The sequence below is a fragment of the Triturus cristatus genome, chromosome 12, assembly GCF_964204655.1.
Source record: "Triturus cristatus chromosome 12, aTriCri1.1, whole genome shotgun sequence".
Taxonomy (NCBI): domain Eukaryota; kingdom Metazoa; phylum Chordata; class Amphibia; order Caudata; family Salamandridae; genus Triturus; species Triturus cristatus.
The window spans coordinates 341,346,722-341,367,300 of NC_140595.1; the positions used below are offsets into that span (position 1 = coordinate 341,346,722).

The 20,579-nt window shown below is 41.0% G+C and overlaps 1 protein-coding gene across 6 annotated transcripts in view; it reads right to left on the reverse strand.

Moving 5' to 3' along the window:
• The window catches only part of LOC146775982 (uncharacterized), a 438,400-nt gene that overhangs the window by 305,778 nt on the left and 112,043 nt on the right, over positions 1-20,579 (reverse strand). The window lies entirely within an intron of this gene.

Here is a 20,579-nt window from a genome sequence, read left to right on the forward strand (position 1 = left end):
AAGATCCAAAAGTAAGATTGATGATGACATCTTGACAGCTATTGCTGCGACAGAGAAGGGAAGTAATTACCCTAGAGGTTTCACTTCAAGGTACTCTTATCATTTAAGTCCTGATAACGTCCCCTATGTGAGAATTAATGACGTTGGTGACAGATTGATTCCCAACGCGGACTGAAGACTTTCTTTGATAACAGCAGCTCACGAAGGTATGGCTTCAGCCCATGCTGGCGTCTCAGCGACTGTTACTCTTTTACAACAACGTTACTGGTGGCGCGGATTGTATAAACAGACTCGTGCTTATGTTCTCAATTGTAACATTTGCCAGCAAATTAAACCTTCGACTGCTGCGCGCCCACCACAAACGCAGTTGTATATATCTAATAAACCACTTGGGTGTGTTTATTTTGATCACTGCGGTCCTTTCTCCTCTGATACTGCGTATAAGTACATCTTAGTTGCAGTAGATTTGTGCACACGTTTTCTTTGGGTATGGCCACAAAGGAGTGCTGATGCTCGAACTGTCATCAGGGATTTGCGTGTCTTTGTGGGAATTTTCGCATGTGGAACCCTTCATTCTGACCAAGGTCCTGCGTTCGCCTCTAAGGCGTACAAAGAAGCCATGAGTTCTTTGGGGGTCCAAGTCAAATTTTCATCTCCATACCGGCCTGAGGGCAATAGTGTTGCGGAACGAATGAACCGTGACTTAAAGCAATCCCTGACAGCTAGGGTTTTAGGCACTGGCAGGAACTGGTCAGCCCATCTGTATAATGTACAACGTGCACTTAAAATAATCTCCCTAGAAGGTCTCTGGGTGGGTGGACCCCATACGAAATGCTCTTTGGCATAAAGATGTTTGTCCAGGATCTTGATGGTCTAGACATGGCGGCGTCAGCCGCACCCTTTGACGTAGATGATCACTGTGCTGTATTACAGAATCTACAAGAGACCATAGAAAAGTCTTGCAAAGGAACATTTGCCCTCCACTACTGATGCTGTGCTTCAGATTCCGGTAGTCGGCTGGCTACCTCGAGTTGATGACCTGGTCCGTGAGAAGGTGGAGAACAAGAAGGAGTTCGGCCCCTTTTATCGTGCACCAGTACCAGTGCTTGGCGTGCAGGGTACAAGAACAGTCATTTTACCTTCACTTCCTGGTTGCAAGGATAACAGGTACATCTCCATTGACAATGTCAAACTACAACGAGTGGCCGATTCTTCTTATTATGACTCCAGCGGTCTCTTGTCCAGCGATGCTGAGAAATTCTGTTTTGGCTCCGGCGTCTACAATCAGGCCTCACATTGCCATCGAGATGCATACAGTTACTAATCCTTTGTTGCCTCCACAAGCATGTGGTCGATCTGAAGGTACTGAGTATGCTTATCCCACAGATGTGTCGTTGCCTGGTTTACAATCAACTGCCGTTGACCAGTCACGCTTTTCATCTGACACTAACTCTATGACTTCCAATCCTCCATCGAAAATATCTATTTTTGCTGCTTTGTTTAAAGAACATTTTTTGATTCCCCCCTGGACATACATTTGGCTTCTGCTCATAAGTATTTTTTTATTCATGTCCATTGGGTTTGTGGTGGTATTTTTCTGTCTTGTGAATGGACACTATCTCACAGAAAGATCTACAATTAGACTAATTGATGGAACTTTGGCCCCCCACTCCTCATCACACATTATGAAAAGGGACCAGACTTTTGTGAATATTACTGCCTGGCCTGTGTTGGATGGGATTGTGTGGGATGCTGTTAAATTTCAATTTCATGGTCCCACAGAGGTGATTAATGTCCCCAATGTATTTCGTTTTTCTATGGGAGATGTTGTAAAACAAAACATCCGCTCTGATGATTGGAAAGTTCAGGCCACAGAGGCACTCTTTTCTGATTTGAAATATTATGCTGCTTTTGATGCTGAAGATTTGTATTTAGACACAGCTAATTACGGGGAGTTGTTTTGCTATCAATGCTATGGCAAGCATTTCCACCATAAAGCAAATACCTTTAGAAATTTTGTTAATTATGCGCAATGGGAACATTGTCCGGCACCGATTGAAGGCAGCTCCAGAACATTAGTGAATTTACATATTTTACTGATTTCAGCGTTTCTGACCCTGAAGCCTTTTATTTTAAAGTGGCGGCAGAGTCAGCTTCCAAAGTTGGACTGACCAACACTAAATTATTGTATTCCAAGTCCTTTATGGATGAATTGGCTGTTGGGGGTTATGAGCTGTGGAAAGATACTATAGATCTTAAATCTGTTTGGGGTTCTAAAACATGGCAAGTGCAAGGAACAGAGGCTCTGCATCGTGCTTGCCTTATCCCGAACACCATGTTATTTTTGAATTCTACCATCTTCCAAACCACTTGCTTTGGATTGGCTACTTCTAAAAAGCTTAATTCCCTCTCTATTCCTGATCTGGGTGCTTATCCAAAATGGGATAATCACACAGATCTGTCCCTTGATGAGTTACAGTCTTATATTACTAATACATCCTTACACATTTCCGATTTAAACCATGGGGGATGGTTGATATGGCAGAGGAGCTCAGATTCTTATGAACGTCGTTTTCTGGGTCTATACCCTGGATATACACAGGTTAGAGTGGACCCTCGTCTTGAATCTTCCCATTCGGTTACTACCTATTCTGTAGGAAAGTTATGTCAGAACTGGATGCAACATTCCACCTTGGCATCTGTTAAACTTCATTTATTAAAATTACATAACAAAATAGATTTGAATGATTTTGTTAAGGGTCCTGTAGGTGGCAGGTCCAAAAGGTGGGTGTATGCTATTTATAACGAAGTTTGGAAATTATCGCAAATTGAAGCTGCTTCCAGATTGAGAGCTATTGATCAAGCAAATTTGGAAAAAGTGCTAGCTGTCATCGATAATAGCATTAACACCCTTTCTTCCAGAATTTACACATTAGATAATATTTTTTCCTCTGTAGTGGATATTGTACAGAATGATGTGTCTGTTTTATATCATGGTCAAAATCAGTTGCATTCCATAATGCAGTTAACGTTGAAGGCAGGGAAGGTTCCCTGGGACTACATGAATACATCGTCCTTATTCCTACCGTTTAATTTAACTACAAGACAACAGTTCATGTCCATGAAAGATGCAACATACTCCTTACTGCATATTGAAAAGTTGGAACCTTTACCTTTCTCTGTGGCCGAATTGAACTCCGCTGTGTGGCTTATCCACGGGTTAATCACCTTACCGTTTCCTTTGTTTAAGTTTAGTTCCTGTATGAAACATTATGCTCTCGGCAGATATGAACCATTGGGTACTGCTTTCCTGCATGAAGTGTGGTCACTCCCATTTACGTACAGATGCAGGAGAGATGGTAAAGAGGTTTATTTGAAAGGCGAGGAATGCACTCCCGCACCTGAACATTCAGTAGTCTGTAGGCACATCCAATTACATGGTGTATGCAACGTTCAGGCACCAAATTTAGCTTGCGTTCTAAAGGGGATTTCTGTGCCCGCTATTATGCCCACTTTTACATTGTTAGCTAACGGTAGTTATTTGCTTTTGAATAATGAGGCTTGCTGCGGGATGCTAGTGGGAATTCCCTACATTGTGACTGTCTCACAACGAGTAGTCTGCTCTAAAAATGTCCTTTTCCCGCCCTCGCATGGGAGACTGGATGTATCCATCTGGCCTTCCATCCCCACCTTGAAAGCAGAATTCAAAAAGAAGAGCAGAATAAGAGCTCTATTGTCTCAAAAGGAGGTCGCTTTGACTTCCTCCCGTGAAACATTCGTCCTTCACGTAGCAAACACCCGCACCGAAGGCCATGCGCTTTTAAATACTGATCTCCCCCTTCATTTCGGTGCTCTGATTCGCACTATATTCAATGCCTCGTCAACAACTGGCTTGGCACATTTTTTCAAAGTTGTGGGCTCCGGCCTCGTGACCTCCTTCCAAACAATCTTTGGTGTGATACCGCCATTTTTTCATTCTATTTTCTCCAGCGTCTTCGGAGGGCTCCCGTTGATCCTTGACCTCACGGATAGTGTGGTCCTGTTGATCTGCTTGCTGCGCAATGGCTCCACAATATGTGTCACACGACAGCCTGCCACGGCTGCTCCATCTTCGTAACCGGATGCTTGATTACTATGGAACGCTACCACTGGCCACTTTAAGCGCAGCCTATGGATTGTCCTTCCGGTTTTCCTACTTTACTTGCGTGCAACCTGTTTTTCATTGCCTAGATTGTCCGTTCGAATGGGCTCTGGATTTGTGCCTATCAAACTTGGTGTCTCCTGCCCCAGATTATTATCGACTGATGAGTCCCTTAGTGGCTCATGAGTTGGACTGTTCTGGTATCGGGATTATGGCCTGTGGAGCGGCACATGGAGTCCTAGGGAATTGGGATATCTATACGGCAGCGTATGATTTCCTGGAAAGAAGTTATCTTGAAGAACACACAAGTTGTCCTCTGATTGTGCTAGAGGCTCCAGTTATCGAGGAACATGTATGTTCATTTATTTTGTTAAACTGGATGGCGGAATCTTCTACAGAACATTATAATGACTTCCTCTTGGAGGCTGTCGCTACTTAATCTGCTTACACGTTGATGGATTAACTTGGAAGTTGTCCTTCTTCCAATAGTCAAACTACAAATTTTTGAGTTCGTTCATTTTTTTTTTTGTCTCCACATCAAGGCTCTGCCGAGCCTTTGAGAGATGTTACATGTCTTTTGGTCTCTTTCTTTTTCAATCTTTGAGCTAGTTTTTTTTTTCTCTCCTTCGAACTTTCACTACCCATTATATGGATGGACAATACAGGCACTTGGTTTTGTCTCTATCGAACTTGAACTCTGCATTCCTAAATTGTATCCCCATTTGTTCGTGGTCCGATCAAGGGAGGGTGTAGTGGAGGTGGAACTACAGGTGCACACATTGCTACGTTAGCATAAGCGTCTTAGAAGTTAAAACGCCATCTTGCCACTCTTGCCACTTTTGCCGCTTTTGCACACAACACTGTAGATAGATGTTATAATATGAAAACTGCTGCTTGCTTTTTCTTCACATGAGAACGGTCTGTTGTTCACATCCTTAGACGTGCATCGCGACCTTGGTCTGAACATTGTGTGCAGCAACAGTCAGGGCCAACAATGTATGCTTTTGAATTCATGTTGATCGGCCCACGCTCTAGCCATAACACGCACAGAGCTGCAAATGTCTGAAACTCGAACGCCTTTAATATTGCAGTTTGCATGCATGAGATAGACACTTTTGGAGAAGACCTTTTCCAGACACAGAGCAAAGCTGATCCTGTGATGTGATTCACCTAAGCTGATATTTATGGTATGGGGTTCCCCATTCAAACCTAGAGACCTTCTATTAGTTTTATAATACTAGCTTACTAGCGAAGGGAGGGTGGTTGTATTCCACTATCATTTGTAACATGATTTCTCTCTTCATTTTCTATGGTATTGTAACAATGCTGATGGTTTTATTCTTAATAATTTTTCTGCTTATGTTAGCCAAAGTACTGCATCTTAGGACACGTAGTTTATAAAATAAACCTTTAAACTTTACTGTGTCTCTGATTACTCTTTTTGTGGACTGATATGAGAATAATAACGAACAGGTATTTCTGCTTCCCACCATTCCTGAGAGTACTCTAAGTCGCTTGTTCTGGGTTCTCTAATCATTGGTAGCTTTGAGATGATACGGAGAACGAATGAGACACTGATGCTAGTCGGATAGGAGTTCTGGGTACTGAGGTGAGTTTTTGGTACACCGCAATTCACTGAGGTCCTGGTTTCCTGCGCATAGTTCTGTGCATGAGCAGAATCCCTGCAACAGCACCAGAATGAGCCTGTCCCCTACCCGAGTTATGTCCAGACTAGCTATTTCTAAAAACTTGCCCAAATTATTAATATACAAAGTAAAAAGTAGTGGTGCTAAAATACATCCTTGGCAGACACCTCTGCCTGATGTAAAGTGTCTTGTGCATTTTCCTTCTTGGTTGACCCTCACTCTTGCGGTGAGATCCCTGTGTAGGTCGGCCAAGAAGTAGACTAAACTAGGATCAATGCCCATATCTAACAGGATGTGCCATAGCTTGGACCTATTTACCAGGTCGAAAACCGACGACAGATCCATAAAAGCCAGCTGAAGTGTCCCTGCTTTAGCTATAGTGTATTTACCAGCTAGTAAATATATATTAAGACACTGATCCATAGTACCCCTACCGCTTCTAAAACCATATTGTAAATTAGATAAAACCTCATTTTCATCTAGCCAATCCGTTAATTTCTTTAAGATCACTCTCCCTAAAACTTTCTATTAGTGAGATTGGCCTATAACAGCGAGGGTCCCCTCTCTGTCCCTTTTTAAAAATCGGGATAATAGTAGAGGATGCCATGATGGTGGAAAACCCTGACGGCTTGACACATTAAAAATATTTGTCTGGATTTTAGCCCAAAAGTGTGGATTTTGTTTGTATTGATCTGCCGGGACGTCATCTGGGCCAGGAGCCTTATTGCTACTCATTTGTGTAATTGCCAATTCCACTTCACCTTCATTAAAGACTATTTTGTGGGAGCCTCTTCTGGAATCACAACTAATTGGCACTTCCTGGCTATTAGTGGCCTCATATATAGCTTCAAAGTGGGAAAGCCATTGGTGTTCCGTGATATTACATTCAACGGGGGTGTTCACTGTCGCACTAAAAAAAGGTTTGTTGAAAATGGCCCAAAAGCTAGAGCTATCTTTTATCACCTCTACTGATAGCAGAGCACACCATGCATCTTCTTTAATTTTCTTCTTACGTGTCGATAGTGCAAGCTTGTACTCTTTATGTACTCTTTATGTAACCTAACTATATTGGCACGATCTTGTGGAACCCTCTTTAATTCTGTTAACAATTTACGATGTACTTCGGAGCAGTTCCTATCAAACCATTTTTCTCCTATGGTGAGCCTAGATTTTATTGGTCCGGTCAGGTCTGATGCTACCTGCGCCCAAATGCCTTCAAAGGCTAAAATAATCTCCTGCCCCTCTTTGGCGTTATCAACACAGGTAGCAAACTTATCCCTAACCCTCTCACAGATGTCCAGGAAAAAGAGGTCCGGGAGTACTTTCGCCCACTTCAACCTCCGTCCTTGGTCTGTTACTTTCAAACAGTTGTTGTTAAGTGCCTCTTCCACGGCCTGAGTGTGAACTGTCATCTGCACAAGTCTCGCCAACGATTCCTTCTACATTAAAGAAATCTCACTTTTTCTCCTGTAGTGAGAATGATGTCCAAATACCATACCTGTCACCTACAAGCACTTTAGAAAGTGTGAAACAATGTCACTAATCCATTTGGTCAGTGAATGCGCCTTTTTGTTAGATAAGTGATGTAGAGTCATAACATACTTAACATTAGGAAAAGCTCTCCAAAGGTTCAAATAGTATTTCACCTAAATATCGATCCTAAAATATTGTCTGACCATAATATTGGGGTAAAAATATCAGTACTACTAGGATATCATGAACAAAAATATTGAAGGTAAGTGTATTATTTTGGCTTACATTTTTTACAATAATATAAAAGTATAAAATATTGTTTGCTATACATTTTTTCACTAGGTACTATTTTATTGCATTATGAATTGATTTTATTAGTTATGTTATTGAGAACATTATACAGCATTTTTTTTCCAAAGATACTGTAATATTGAGTTTCTTGGGTTGTAGGATTAATTGGGGGACTGGGTGGGTAGTGTTTTTTAAATTATATATTCATGATTGTTAAATAATTATTATGCAATTAAGTGACTATTTTAATTGTTGGTTATTTCTTTAGATGTAGAATACATTGCTTCATTATGTAATACATCTTTATTTCAGGTTCTGAGGTTTATTATTCAACAGGGTGGGTAGTTTTTTTAAAGAAAATAGAAACATTGATATTATTTGATTAATGTAGTAATTATGAAAAACATTTAAATGCACATCATTTTTCAAGAATTTAATTCCAAATTCTAAGCAGATATTTTTAAATATACTTCATCAATTATTTGAAGTTGTATGGGTCTTTTGAACTTTGGGAGGGGTGTGTTAGTTTTAAAGTGTATATTAATTATTCCTAAATGTTTCATATGCTTAATTTGTGATAGTTGATATTGGTATTTGTTTGTTTACATGCATTTTAATTTTACAATTTTTATACATCTTTAGTTTTTTGTATCCATTATTTATTGAACACTGGAGTTAGCCTTTTAAATAATCCATATAAACATATATCCATTAATTAATATAATAATTATAATAATTGTTTCATTTAAATTGTTTTATTTTAACATTCTTATTTTTTAAACTTATTGAATTATATAGGTACATGTTTAATTTAAAAAATACTTTTCAATATTTATATGGATTGTGACATATTAAATTCTAATTAATTAAAAAGTAAAACATGTAAAATGTAAATTTGTGCATTTGTAATTAAGTAGTCAAAGTTTTTTTGATTATCACAACTGACTTAATTGCTTTTTCAGATTTGTGTGTGAGAAGTGGTTGGACAACATTTTGAAAATTAGTTACTTAATAAACAGAAAATATTTTTGATGTATTTGTATATTTTAATTTTTTTTTTCAATGTTTAAGATATTTAATTGTAAATCTTTTTAAAAGTTTTTGTGTACATTTTCTGAAATACATCTTGATGTGTACATTCATTATTTAAGTGCAGTGAATGTGACCACCTCCAAATTTTGAATTTTCCTAAATGTTTGTTAGGACAGGAGCTCGATTAGTGAATATGACACCAAAATGGTTGAGCTTTCCTAATCATAATTAGATTACTGTTAGAAAATTAATTCTCTCACTCCCCTGTCCATACTATTCTCTTATTTTTTGTCGAAATGTAGTTAAAACAGTAAATTCCCCCAACCATGTGCATGTGTCACTTTCCCAAATGTTAGTGAAACAGGAGTTAGAATAATAAATTAACCCTCCAATGTGTGCACTTTCTTAAGTGTTTTTTTAACTTGAGATACAATTGTAAATGTAACACCACACGCACAATATATGCAATCTGGCAATTTAAACAATGCTTATATATTTTTAGCTTAAATAATATGCTTGAATGTTTTTCAACTGACATAGAATTTGATCTATACTCCTATATGTTACTTTATAATGTATTTTTTATTTAATTTGAGCATATTTTATTTAAAAGCATGCATTTTTTTAATCTGTTGTCTTTTTTTTAATTGTTTTTCTATTGCGTGTGTTAAAAATTATTTACAGTAGTTTAATGTATGTAAAAAATGTGATAAAAATGATGATACATGCTTATGTTGTTTTTCATGATTTAACACAATTAAAAAAATATGTATTGCAAATTACATTTCGTAAAAAAACTTTATTTTAACTGATAGTTTAATATTATTTTTATGGATTGATAAAGCTATTTAAAGTTCTATGTGTTTTAGGAGCTGTTTCAAAATGTAAAATTTTTTTTAAAACCTATTTTATGAGATTTTGGACCTTATTAATTTAATAGCCCATATTTTTTTCCTTTACATTATGTGCATTTATGTATACCTTTAGTGTCAATATTTTAGCAGATTTCTGAGATAGTTCTTTAAGTTTATTTGATTTACTGACATAGTTTTCCGCTAGCAACTGGGAAATGTCTGAGCAGACCATATTGCATGTGCTCATCCTCTTATTAACAAAAACAGAATGACTAAGAGCCAAATTAGGAGTCTGGCGTTCTTTGACCACCAGGCTTGCGGTTGCGCAGCGGTGGCAGTCCTTGGGCCACCGTATTACGAGGTGGCCATTCGGACCGCCACTGCTGTGCCAGCTATGCCGGGGAACTGCCGTTCCCTGGCGGTGGCACAGTGGACAGGGGTATACAATATGCACGGCGGGACCGACGCAGTTCGCCAAGCATATTATGAGTTTCCTCACTGCCAGCCTTTTCATGGAGGTGAGCCCATCCTGAAAAGGCTGGAGGTGGGGAAGCAAAGGGGCCCTACAGGGCCCCTATGCCCCTGCCACCATGAGGACGCATTCAGGAGGGCACAACATGTGCCCCCCTGTTTGCATAGACCCCAGGTTCCAGCAAGGCTTGGACTGTGCTGGAACTGCTTTTGCGTTCCCATTGCGGTAACCGGTTTCAGGGCACCGCTGTGGGAGCGGCAAAAGAAAAGCCTGCACGACACGAGTTGAACTCGTAATCTGGTGGGCAGACCATGCACGGCTTTAGAGGTGCTCTGCTGGCGCAAAGCCGGCGCAGCACTGTCAAAGTTGTAATCAGGCCCTTACCCCAATTTATGTTATCAACTTTTCTGTAAGGCCACGGGACAACTGTGTGGAAACAGTACCATTGGCATATATTTTAGCATTAAGATGTGGGCTGTAGTGTAGATTTCCTCTATCCACAAGTGTACATGAAGCTCATCGCTACAGCCCAGAAATGTTGCGTGCAGTGATGCAGCAGCCCAATGTAAAAGAAAACATTTTTTGACATGTTTAAAACCTACTTTTGACATTTGAAAAGTAACCCATATGTAATGATTTGAAGCTAGAAAGATTTGAGTGCATAATGTGTGAAGGCAAGCCTTGCCTAATAATAGCATGTCTCTACAATGATAGGATCAAAACGTTCTTTGCACTGCAACGGATAAAACAAGTCTTCAGTAAAGGTTGACTTGGGATTAAATGTCACAGTTATCAAAAGTAAGACTATCAAAAAGCTATAGACTCCATTGATGAACCACTATAGACGTGTTTTTCTAAGATAATTTTATTTAAATGTGATACTTTCTTCCTAAAAGGAGGGGCAGTAGTTAAAGCAATTCCGGCCAGGCACTCCCTTATCCAGTGACAGTGTTCAGCTTTGATAAGATGTGAAAAAAACACTCCTGAGAAAAAAATATAGACTTGGTTTGCTGGCATGAAAGCAATGAGGAGTTATGTGCAACTGCCAATAACCTTCAAATGTGTATTAAGAGTGCACACAATTGCACTTGTCCTATCATCAACCCTATCACCAACAATACACACCTTTCCAAGCAGTGCATTCTCACTCAGCACACAGCCGGTTACAGAGGAAAGATATAGCAGCAACGAAGAGTGCCATGGACACTTTAGCTATTGTGGGAGGCAGCAGACCACACAGCAAGTGGCTGTAGGATACACAAATAGCATGTAGGGAGATGGAAGCAACTGGCAAGTAAGCGCTGCCTTTATAGCCCAGGCCACTCTGATGGGGCCACGTTCTCTCTCTCTCTCTCACAGAGCAGACCACTGCACCTGACATGAATTAACAATCAGGGAAAAACTATAAAAAGGTACAGTCACAGAGAGATCATATTTTAGCAATGCCCTCAGTACGAGAGATGACCGCCTAATACTTCTCCTGTTTAGCCATACCTTCTCCTACTTTCCTGCCTTGACTGTTTAGGTATTTAGAGTTCACACTGACCTTGTTCCAGTTCCTGCTTTAATCTTCTTCCTTCACAGCAAGAGTGATCTTGGTTCCTGTTCCTCCTTTACCACTCTACTGCTCCTTCCTATTTTTATTCATTCACTTTTGATCCAGTGAGGTTATATCTGGGGGAGTTCTGACTGACCACACTTTACAGTGGGAGTTATCAACATATCTGGTGATGCTGCTGAGGATTTAGATTATGAGCGGCAGTGGAATCTGGATCAGATAATTCAAGTGGGAAGTCTCACATGTTCCATCAGGACATCTTACTGATGTTTTGTTGCATTAGGAGGCATTCCTTGCTGTCATGTCTGATATACTGATAACCAGTGGTCCTTTAAGAACCAGCCAGGCTATGTCTTCAAAAGTATGCTCCCTCATCTGAATAGTATGTCCCTTAGGTGGGACTTCTAAGTTACACTGTCACCTTACATAATAATTTTAGCGCTAGGACACTCCTCCTAGTAGCTGTGCCCTCTACGAGTCTCCATCATTAACTCATTCATAACTGGAAGGGAACAACAGAAGTAGAATAATGTGTTTATGTGTTTGCCTGGGGAAGGACTGAGGACTGAATTCAGTTTCACTCCTGAACTGAAGCTATATAAGTACTCATGGATCAGACAATTTGGCATCCTGCAGCCTAAGCCGTAAAAAAGCTAATCTTGGCTGTAGTGAGAGAGCGGATGTTGAACACTAAAGTTGGCCCTAAAATTCTCCCCAGGTGATTAAAGAACTGAGGGGCATATTATCAAGAAACTGCGTTAAAATTATCGCTGCTTTAGCGGTAGGAAACTGCCGCTAAAGCGGCGATAATGGGCTTGATAATATGCCCTTGACAATTCCCATAGAAGCCCATGTTCTGGTGTCAACATGGGCTTCTATGGGAATTCTCTTTGGCATATTATCAAGCCCATTATCGCTGCTTTAGAGGCAGTTTTCTGCAGCTAAAGCGGCGATAATTTTAACGCCGTGCTTGATAATATGCCCCCATGGGAGTGAACAGGAAGAATGTTTCAGCATGAAAATACATTGAGGTTCTTCCCTGAAGCAGGAAAAAAGGGTATAGAATGAAGGAACTGTGGTTGAAGTCCCCGATAAAAGCACTGAGAAGATTAGAAACATTTGAGTGTTCTAAACCAAAAGGCAACTGACTCCGCCCCTTCTGATTTTCTGGTAACTTTGTCTTGTTCTTTTTTTGGATCAGAGTGGCCTCTGGTGTCCGCTTTTGGTAATACCGCTCAACTACCCTGTGCTAGGACAACCCTATTTTTCCTTTTCTTGTTTCCCTTTTTTTTTATAAATCATATTTCCTGATCTTTTTATCCGATTTTTGTCATTTTTGCCTTCTTTCAAGCAATACATTTTGGCGGTTTTACTGTCTTGTTTCTTGCATTGCATCTTTGTACAGTTATTACCAGAGTCTAAGCCTATGTTTTCTCATCGAAATATGATTAAACTGTGATTACCTAACAAGGTACTGACTTATTATTACCTTCTTGTTCCCTTGATTATTAATTCAAAATCTCATAATGTCTGTGTACAATATGTGCAAGGACAATCTGTGATTCTTTTGGCACATGCTTCTTCAGTCGTCAGGTGTTAGCACTGCAAAATATGTGATTCTCAGGGATTTTTTTCCCAATGCATATTAGACACTTGTCACTTGTTTCATATGAATTTATTTTACAGGTTTCTTCCCATGATGAGCAATATCACACACATAATATGTTTTCTCTTGTGCTAATTGAAACCCACATTTGAAAATGCAAGGCTGACAGACTCATCGCCCACATGTTATAGATGATAGATTTGAAATGACATTTGCATATTGTTTTTCAAACAATGATTTGCATCTGCGATTTTGTTCCTGAACTGTGCTATTGTACCTATTTATGTGAACTAACGTCTCATGTCACTCAAGGAGTGCGACCTCGCCAAGTCTCTTTAACAGCCATTCCAAATGCCAGACCTCTGAACAAAAAAATCTTAGCTTTACATGGGATTGACCAGCTGCAGTGGAATTGACAAAAACAAACGTACAGAGAGGTGCAAGGCAGGTGGGTAGCCATTAAGAGTACTTGGCTGGAACATAGTGAGACTTTAACAAAAAGTCAGAGATCTACTGTGGCTGTCATACACCAAAGAAAATGACAGCTGCCCTTATCAGTACCAGAAATTGAATTAGAAGACATTTCATGTTACTATGCATCAGCTGAGGACGACCAATGGGGAGGTCTGACTTTTTGAGTCTCTAATAAGTTGCCTATCAAGGTAGACCATTTGGTATTAGGGGCCATGCCCTCCAACATCCAGCACATCAGGCTAACTTGGCTGTAGCAGGGAATTAACAGTAGATCTGATAAATATCTATTTCCTCTCAGGTCATAACATTAAGAATACAGATGTCCTAACAGCATTGGATGGAGAGGTCATGAAGTGTATAGACAATGTAACAGACCCCTGCAACCACCATATAACAGTCTGTAAAGACTTGAACATTTCTCCTTACAGAGATATCCTATCTATACTATTGAAAGTACATGCTTTATGGGGTATACCAAAGGCAGACCTACACCATAAGTGGTCTAGCAGGCTAGGTAAGGCATATTCGTCTTTGTCAGTTTCAGTGGCCAACATTTTTTAAATGGATGTACAGACTGTAATACATCAGCAAGACGGGCTTTCATGATAGGGACAAGGGCTAGCCTAATTGATTACATAATAATAAATCTAAAAGCGTGGCTATTTGTTATACATAGAGGAGTAACTCCACAATTGGAAATTAATTATGATCCCCTATTGAAAAAAATAGGCCTTAAGCAAACACACTCAGGATATAACAACACGGAGGGGCGCTCTGATGATGGGGACATTCTTCTTACTAATAACCAAAGTGCAGGAAAATGGAGGGATGAGAACTATCCCAGATTTGCACCTATGCACAAACTGTAATGCACTGGATAATGGGATGACCTAGAGTGGGGTACACAATTTAAAGGTACTAACACATTTTGGGAAGTTGTCACATGGGGTTATAATGGTCAAGGACGTCGCAGAGAGGTATCTATTGGGTCCTACAATAGGCTTGTCCATTTCAGGAAATTGTATCACCCAAGGGTGTCACCAAATAGGTCCCACCTTAAGTATCACCAGACCACAATTAGCAGCCCAAAACAAGTCTTCTAGGGTTCCAGAGGTGAAAATAGCCATAGCTTGTCAGAAGCCAAACAAGGTCCCTGGTCCAGAAGGGGTGAAGGTGGAATAATAAGAAGGGTATGAACCCCCTTTCTTACCAGGGACTAGAATACAGTATCATCTAATAACTTGGATACTAGATCCAGGTGCAGTGCAATGATGATTCCTTTCAATAAAAAAGGCCGTCGAACAAACCTGCCAATTATAAACATATCTCCTCACTTAAATCACATCCAAGACTGGCTGAATGTAGAAAATAATCTTACCAATGTATAAGCTGGCTTTGGGAACAGTAGTGACAGTGTGTACCAGGCTGTGAGTCTGCTACTTCTCCTCATGAAATGCACACATCTGAAAAGGTCCCATTATTTATAACCTTCATTGACTTGAAATCCGGCTTTGATCTACTGAACAGACAAGAGCTGCGGTCTGCTTAACAAACTCAAAGCATTGGTGATGACCTAATTGTAGCCATAGCGGGCTTAAACACCGACACCAGGGTAAGAGTACATTATGGGGAGCAATATCACCATATTAAGGCTAGCCTGTGAGACACAGAACTAGACAACCTCTGGTCTGATCCACTACTACAAAATCAAACTTCTTTGAAATGGTCAAGAAGAAGCATTGGAACTATAAATGTAGGAATCTCCTATAAATGGATGACTACGGGCCTCTGATGAGCAGCTATTTTAGAGCCTGATTTAGAGTGTGGTGGACCTGAAGAGGGCTGCACAGTTTAAGGATTCTGATACATTTGGGGAATTTGCATTACATCTTTCCCCTCCCTTTACCTGCCTGAGTGCTGTCTTATTTTATTCTCTTCATCTCAGGAAACGTTAACCAGTTATTAGGAAAACAATTTTGATTCCTAGCCACACCCCCTGAAAAACTCTTCGATAACCAATGTGTCTTGATCACGTGTAAATTACTTAGATAAAATAAAAACCTATGTAAATTTAAAAATGAGCAGAAGCATTTCACACAAACCTTGTTATGCTTTTTACTGCAGGTATAAACTAGTAAGCACGTCACTAAATATTACTAAGGATAAAAGATAATTCACTCAGATTTGTTTGGGGTTGGCATCATCATATCACTCCAGCACAGTTCCAGGATGGAAGTCTCAAAAAGGGAAATACAAATATTAGCATTTGTCAGAAATACACCTGGACTGCTTGACACGTCCAATCACCTTCAGACAGAGGTTTCTGTGTCAGAAGCAGCTCTAACACGATGTTTACCTTTTCAGTGTATCATGCGAATATGTCTTTACTACGCATGCTTTACAACGCATGCCATTACAACGTGGTCATTGCAACCACCGAGTTGTTACATCGCAAAACATTACATCGCAAGTCGTTACAAAGACTTGCTCAAGGGGGCCCGCTGGACTTAGGAATGGTATAATTTACTATTCCTACTCCAGTTTGTGCAACAGCAGGGAAGGTGTTGGATTGTAAATCAAACACCTTCTGCCCCCTACAGCAAGTCGTGGTAACGACTTGCGATGTAATGGTTCGCGATGTAACAACTCATTCGTTGTAACGACCGCGTTGTAATGGCATGCAATGTAAAGCATGCGATGTAAATGCTGTTTTCTGGGTCAATTGCAATCGAGTTCAGTGAAAGGTATTTGCAGGGCCTGTCGGTGGACAACTTTGTGACCAATCAATCAGAACATTTGTTAATTTGAACAATGTTACTCATTGTATTCATCCAGAATCTTCTTTCCATCATTAGGGAAAGAGCCCTGAATGTCCATCCTTAAGCTGACGAGACACACATAGGGCATGCAGGATGGCCTTGTGGCCCTAAAATGGGTTAGATGTTGTCGACTTCCGGAAGAATGACAGTATCGGCAGTTTAAATGTGGAAAATCTAACTCAACCGCGAGCTATTTAAAATCCCAAAAAATCTAGCAATGCTCTGGATTGCCAGCCTCAGCTTTGAGGCCTATAGCACCTCTGCAGTTTAATCAATCTTCTTCAGTCTGTGGCAGCTGAAATTTACATTAATGTAAATTGAAGAAAAGTACCATTAGTACGCAAAATGTAGGTTAACTCAAAACTAGATTATGCTTATGTAATGCTCGTACCTAAAAAGGGTAAAAATTCCTGATTGCAACATGCACAAAAAAGGAAGCAGGAAATTTGCTTACATTGAGCAAATTTGACCAAATTTTAATAGAACTAAGATCAATATATCAGAAACCAGTTTAGAAACACATCCTTTTAAAAGCAGCATGCCTGGTGCTAAGGTGCATCCAGGAAATGACCTGCTGTTATTGGCCACAGGATTTGAAATTAAGTATATTTGGACATCCAGAAAAAACATAAAGGTTTTCCTCTAACTGAATGACTAAGTCCTGTGCAATGTACACTTTATAAGCTGCTTTGTTCAGTAAAGTATATTGTGGCAGGGGGCTCCAAGGGGACGGCGGAGTATACCCCAGGGGCACCGAGGAACATGACTTTCCACCGTCTCCAGGGAAACCAGGGAGGCCGGGCATGCCAGGAATAAGAGACCCGGAAGACGCGGAGAGTGCAGAGGAGTTCGGGGAAGGTGGAGAGAGACGCGGCGGAGTCCAAAGTGAGGACAGAAGCGGGACGGTCGCAGAGGTGGAGCCGGAGAGACCAGGATGAGAAGACGACGGCGCGAGGAGACCGGCGGCCGGCAGAGACACAGAGTATCAAGAACGAGAGTCGTCCCCTGCGGAAGGCGTACAGGACAAGGCGGCCATGACCCTGTCAGCGGGTCACGGCTTCAGGCAAGTCATATTGGGAACCGGGCACCGGCTGGGGGGTTGGTTGCGCACCCAGGTGCTGTTCACAGGATTGTAGAAGGGAGCGGGGCGAGCAGGGAAGCCAGTGACGAGGAGAAGAGAAAGAGACCCTTCTCCTTCCTTTTCCCAAACGGGTTGACCATTTGACTCACTATCCTTTTGTTTAAGTTACAAATAGCGCTTTGTGTTTGTTGAACTAAGGGGCGGTAGGCAACAGTATAAGGCAATAGACTCAGGTGGGGTCAAAAGAAAGCACCGGGACTCGACGGGGCTTCTGAAGCAAGAGGCTCCTTAAGGCTTATAGGACAGGAACTCCTTCAGGGTGGGCACAGGACACAGGGGAGTGTGAGAAATAAAGAGGAGAGAAAGGGAACGGGTTGACAGGGAGCTAATATCAGACCAGGGAACCCTTACTGACAGCCTTTCTCTTTTTCCACCGAGGGGACGACCACCGCATGGGCAAACAAGAAGCAAGACGGTGGACGTCACGACGGTCTAGAAATCCTATCCCTCCAGAGAATTCCCTTACCGTTCTGTGCCGAACTATGAATAAAGACATCTACCACACCAAAATAGTCGTCCGTGGCCATTGGGCAGGTGATATATATCATGAATTTTTTTAAACTAATTTAGGGCCTCATTTGGCGTTTGACAGACAGACTGATTTGTCTCCACCAGAGCAGAACATTTTTGTTCATAAGACTCAGTGGCAGCTGGCATCTGCGGGGAGTAGAGAAGCGGACAAATAGGTGGTGGGTAAAAAATCAAATAAAATCCACTTACATCAGGCACTTTCTCTTCACTGCACATCTTCCTCCTGCAGTCTGGTGTTCAGCACGGGCCCCAGTGAGGTGCCTTTACCAATCCTGGTGCTGCTCTCATGCTGCATCAGAGCAGCATCAAGATTGGAGAAAGCGTCCGCTCTCGGTGCTCCTGAGGGCACTGGAGGCCTGCACTAGCTCTAACCCAGCTGTCTTAAGGCATCTGGGTTAGAGGTTTCAAAGTGCACATGTTTAGCTGGCTGTCACAAGATGGCCTGGCAAAGGGACATGCACACTTTGAAATGAAGTGCCTGGCAGCCCAACCTCCTCACTAGTGCTGCTCTCAGTAAGTCCTGTCCCGTCCTGACTCTTAATTCAGGATGGGTGGATGAAAAATACATTGGCAATAAATTAAATTCATTACCATTTTATTTGTCATCTATGGGGCTTGGGGGCATTTTAGTGAGAGGGGCGACAATTCCGATTTCGCAGAGGAGCCACTCCTGATTAAGATTGGCAGATGACCACACTCTGTGATTAGAGTTCCGTTCATCATGCCCACCAATGGCCAAGGATCAGTTAAGTCTGCCTATGGTCCTTACTTCCTCTATTGGCAGTCATATGTCCAACAATAGTGGTGTGATGGTCAACTGCCAGCTATATTTAGAGATTTTCACCAACAGGGTGGAAAGGACAAGCCATTTTGACAGAGAATGGCAAAGGAAGAAGGTAAACCTATGGTGGAAATCTGACAAAATTGAGAAAATCTGTCCAAGCACACCTAATGCATATCTGCTAATGCCAAACATGTGCTGGCTCCCCTACAAAACAGGCCTCACAACCAAACCATTTAACACTCACACCACAGATCTCTGCTACTCCACAACTAAAACTACCAAGACAGGCTGAAAATTAGATAACTGTATTGTTGGGTTAAATTATTAGGATAGAACCACAGTTGTTTGGAGCCCAGGTGTAGAGCACAACCATAAGTCAGTGTAGCGTGATGTGAGCCAGACTAGTGGATAGGAGGAATTATATATATATATATATATATATATATATATAGCTATATATATAGCTATATATATATATATATATCAGCATACAACTAAAATCATTTTTATCAATAAAAACATTTTTAAGACCCACATAAATGCTCCATTTATCTATGACATTGACTGCAGCTAAAACACTTATATTTGTTTTTTTATTATAATGTAAATTATCTAGAGATTATTTTTTGTTTCATCCATAAAACTTGTTGCGAAAATATAATCCTCTGCAAAAAGAACAGCACAATATTGTTTTGCATCTATAATATAATATATGGCATTTCATCAATAATTTAACATGGAGACTTTTGTTCTCCGAAATCAATGTAACTGTCTATGTGGCATATAAATATAATAAAATATACACTGATTTATTTTTTGAAAACCTACTATCATTCCTATAAATGCCTTACAGACAGTATTCATCCGGTAATTCGTTTTTCTTTTGTAGGGGCTAATCTAACCCTACTGTTAACGCCACCTGCAGAAGGATAATTACATGCCTTTAGTGGAAGCAGTAGAACTCTTTTCGCTTCAGAAATCCAAGATGCTCAGGTTTGTCTAGCCTGCACTCAAAACACTCTCACAGGTTCCATCAGCACTACTGCATCCAGTAGTTTGATGTCTCCTAATCCAACCACCACCTCTAGGACAATGACATCCCCCTGTGCCATTACCCAGGTTTTCAGGGGTGGTAGGAGAAGACCAGTTAGACAAAACCAAGGGACCCAGGACCCCAGGAATAGCACTTTGGGGTCAAGACTCACTTCAGCAGATACCACTAGTATCATCGTGATGATATATAGTTGGTCTTGGACAGCTAGGGAAACACAAAGGAGGTCAATCAATGGATCCTTGGAGACCACTTCTTTGTCCTGTGTACAAGAGGGAAAAAAACGATTCCGTTATACTGCAGGTCCAGAAAGTGTTCTGAGGAGGGTGCTTTGGGCTGTCACATTTATGCCTGGCACCAGCTAGTGCATGGAGGCAACTCCCCTCCCTAACCAATGCAGTGAAAGTTCCCAGGATCAAGCCTACCCACTTTTGCAGCAGTTTCCTGTTTGCCCTACTGCAAACAATCCCACATTGCCAATCACAACTAAAATCTAGGATGGAGAATCCCTACTCCACTTGTGCTGAGCCTCTGTGCACACCCAGAGGTGTGGTTAGAGTAAAGAGAAGGCCTCTCCTATTTGGTTGTTTCAAAACAGTTCTGGGGTCAGCTTTCCTCACACTGTGTGTGTTGCCTGCCTGTCTGGAAGGACAAAAGCTGTGGCTTTTCCAGGTGTCACCTGACATTTACTTGTGACAGGGGAGTT